The sequence below is a fragment of the Pantherophis guttatus genome, chromosome 1 (genome assembly GCF_059756535.1).
Source record: "Pantherophis guttatus breed Tessera chromosome 1, ASM5975653v1, whole genome shotgun sequence".
Lineage (NCBI taxonomy): Eukaryota > Metazoa > Chordata > Lepidosauria > Squamata > Colubridae > Pantherophis > Pantherophis guttatus.
In genome coordinates, this window is record NC_142063.1 from 213,073,961 (window position 1) to 213,077,973 (window position 4,013).

General features: G+C 37.3%; 1 pseudogene across 1 annotated transcript; it reads right to left on the bottom strand.

The window, feature by feature from the left end:
• Positions 1–1,101: 1,101 nt before the first annotated feature.
• On the bottom strand, positions 1,102–3,350 carry LOC148116764 (histone-binding protein RBBP4 pseudogene; annotated as a pseudogene). Its single transcript, XR_015731312.1, has one exon. The product of XR_015731312.1 is annotated as a histone-binding protein RBBP4 pseudogene (transcript).
• Between the last annotated feature and the right edge of the window lie 663 nt (positions 3,351–4,013).

Genomic DNA, 4,013 nt, shown 5'->3' on the forward strand with positions numbered 1-4,013 from the left:
TTCCTCTTCCGTAACATCTTTTAAACATCAAATCTATAAAGGCAGATACTCCTAAAATTAACTTCTGACTCCATTATTCAAAACTATCATTTAATATGTTGAATGTTAAAATATTTTGCTCCATTCTGTATTAGTAACTCAAATGTAAGTGTTCTTTTCCTTTAATTGTAATCTTTAGTTCTTTCTAGTGTTCAACCTTCCATTTTATCACTTTTTTTTAAAAAAAAATCAAAACAAAAGTGTTTTGCCATGGGAAGGTTTCCTATAATTAATTCCAAAATCTTATTTCAAATTTATCTGGACTCTTAGTCTATTTGAAATTTTCTGAAATCAAGTTTTTAACCACCCTTTATTCCAGAAAAAAATTAAGTCCTTAAACTTGTACAATATTTAAAACTTCTTCACTAAGGATTGAAGGAAACTCAACCAGTACTGTAAAAGTTGTCAATCTAAAGGTTCCTAATGGCTGAAAAGTAAACTAGCAAAAATGATTAGAAAAAGAAGTATGTGAAAGCAATGTGCTTAAAGGTGTGATTGTGGGTTGAGGTAGATGGTTATTCACCCATCTCCCAGAATTCTAAACCTATCTGAAACTCCTTGTGATCGCCTCAGAAGGAACAACTATCTGGAGTACTTATGTGATTTCAAGTCTTCTACCTGTTCAGAGGGCAATTATAAAAGAGCTGACGAATTATTCGTCAGCTCTTCATTCCATAGTGGTTGCTGGCTCTGCTTTAAGCACTGCTGGCTTCAGCTTAGCACTGCTGGCTTCAGATCACTCCAGGAAACTCTTGATTTTGTTTCCAACAACCTTCTTCTTCAGATGGAGAAAAGCATGAGGGTTATCAGCCATACTCAATTTGCTGGTTAAATAAAAAACAATGAAGACTTCTTTGAAACTTTTTTAGACTTTTTGCTGAAAGAAGAAAAGACTGAACTGATAATTTATAGATTTGGGCATTAAAAATGATAAAGTAAGAGGGAAAAGAATAAGATGGCAATCATTTGATAGAGATAAGGGTGGAAGTCAAAATTCTGTTTTCTTTCTTTCTTTTTTTAATTTTTCTTATTTTCTTTTTTTCTTTTTTCTTTTTTTTTACATAAAAAAATGAATTTATTTCACTTGAAGTTTTTTACAGGGTTCATGAAGTTACACTGGCTGCTGGTGAAACAGTTAAATCTACACAGCAAATATTAGGAGGCAAACTGAACTAGTTTCATCATTCTGTATTAGGTATACCTGCTACCAGTGTTCAATTCTAGGAAGCTGGGCATGAGGTCTGCGATCTATTACTCAGCTGAAACACCTTTTACAACTTGGTCTCCCAAGTTAAAACACAAAAAAAATGAACAAGAAATGAAAGATAAAACACATTTCAAGAAAGATACAGAGACAGCCAAGCAATGTGCAGATATATAGGCTATCACCATATTATATTCATATCATAACATCCTAAGATGCCTTATTGGAAAATGATAGAGGGAACAAGATGCTACAGAGAAACCTAGGAAGAAAGTCTCACTGACAGCAGCTAGAGACAAGAATGAGAACTGATGAACCTGCATTGGATTTATCTACGCCAAGAACTTGATTAGAGAACAAAAGTAACTCCAACACTTTTATTGGAGGGTACCAAAAGTATTTATAAGAGAATCCCCTCTGCAACTTGTACTGCAACAGTTTGAGCATAACTTGTATTGTTGTTGTGGTGGCAACAGATATTCACACTAGCATAACTCAAAATTCTTTAGAAGAGAAATGGTCAAAAAAGGCCAATCTGTCAACATTCAACAGCAACCTTTTACATTCTCAGATGAACAGCATTCATAAATGAGCTGTTGAATGCACAGTGTGATTTATTTCTTTCAAATATTAGGATAGTTAGAAAAGGCAGGAAGAGGACAGTAAGAGAAATAAGAAAAGGGGCCACATGTCTAGGATCCTTGTCCTTCTGGATCCACACTTCCTTCAGGATCTTCATCATTATATATGTTCTCAGCCATCTGCCACACTTGCATTATATTGTCTTCTGATACAGAACAAATTACCCAGGGTTCATTGGGATTCCAGGAGAAGTCAGATATCTTTGCAGTGTGACCCCCATGAATGAACAGCAATTCAGGTGGACCATCTTCTGCATCCTCGGGAGATTGTTCTTCTCCAATTTTACTCAAATCCCAGACATTCAGTCGGCGATCAGTACCACTGGAGGCCAAAATAGTTTCATTATGTGGTGACCACTGAACCTGAAATATTTCATCTTTATGTGACTCAAAGGAATGCAGCTTTAGTTTCAAGTTTCTCAGATCCCACAATGCAACAGTCTTATCGGCTGATCCTGTAGCCAGGATGAATTCGCTATAAGGATTGAAAGACAGGCAGTTAACTTCAGCAGTGTGAGCATCCACAGAATGGCTTGGTTTGGAAGTGTTGTTTGAACGAGTGTCCCAGATCATGAGTTTCTGATGATCAGCAACAGATCCAAAAAGAGATTCATGGAGCAAATGCCAGGAAACATCCTCCACCACAGCTGTATGACCAGTGAAGATAGTTTTAGCATCCACCACTTTCCCTTCCTTTGGAACAGCACTTATGTCCCACAAGCAAATAGTATGATCGTCAGACGCACTAAGCAAATGTCCACTAAGATTTGGATTCCAAGACAGACCATAACCTTCTTTTTGATGCCCCCGAAGACGTAGATCTGGATTGCACTCCCCAGAAGGATCTGGTTTAGATGGATGTTTGGTATAATCAAATACAAGAACATCACTCGATGGAGTTTTTGTGGCAATAATGCAAGGATTCTGAGGCATGTAACGGGCTCTATTCACTTCTCCTTCATGGTTGATCTTTATTTCAATTTCAATTTTTCCACTAACAGATCCAAAGCCACCAAATTCTCCCTTTTCACTATCATAATGTGAGGCATCAAACTGGGCATCATCATTGGGGAGCTGAACGCTGGCTATTACAAGGTGATTTTGCTCATCAGATGTATGGGTCCCAAGAACTAGCCGGTGAATACTGAAATCTTTGCCTTCGGGTCTGGTTACATCAGGAAGCCACTGAGCAGTCAAGCTGGGCCATTCTAAGGCATGTGTCATTACAAGGTCGTAAAGAAAGGGAGTATTCTTTTTCCATATTTTATATTCTTCATTGATCACTCGTTCCTCCACTGCATCATCAAAGGCAGCTTCCTTATCCGCCATGATGGCGACTTGTCGAAGCTGCGCGTGTGACGTCGCGGCTCCCGGTTTCCGACGGCTGGCGGGCTGGGCACGCCTCCACCGTTTGGCGAGGCCGCCGCCGGTTCCTTTGCCCCCCCCCCCCCCGTTCGCCCGTCGCCTCCTAATTTTTCTTATTTTCATGTTCATTTTTTTAACACTTTTTTTGTGTTTAAGAGTCCACAGAGTAACAGAGTAACAAAGAGTAACAATTTTTTTAAAAGATCCACACTCAACTTCATACTGGTCAATAAGAAAGCCTTGAAACTAATGAAAAGAAGTACCAGTAGTAGGATCTCTAGAAGAAAGTGACCATGACGTTTAAGAAGGGTTAAATGTCAATTCTTTGTGTTGAAAATATATCTTGGTGAACTTGACACAAGTCATTGGGACTTCTTCTATGGTTATTCCATTTTGGTCTAATGTTCATGTTAATTTGATTTTAGATAGAGAATAAAACTGTAAAGATGTACATGCTGAATTATGAACCAAAACTAAATCTAAAGAAACTAGATTTAGAAACTTTTTTTGTCCTGGAAAAAATATTGCCACTCTGGATTTAACATCTTGGATTGAGGACATGCATTCACTCTGCCTTTGAATTACTTCTTTACAATGTAATGGAAAGATTGAGCAATATTATTTTGCATGGTCATGATTTAAAAATGAGTTGCTTTTATATACTGTAGGTAACACAATAGCTATATAGGTTTCTTCTTTTTTTTCTTTTTTGGTTCACTTTTCTTTTTTCTTTTTTGAACATAGTGTTTTGCATATATTTTTTT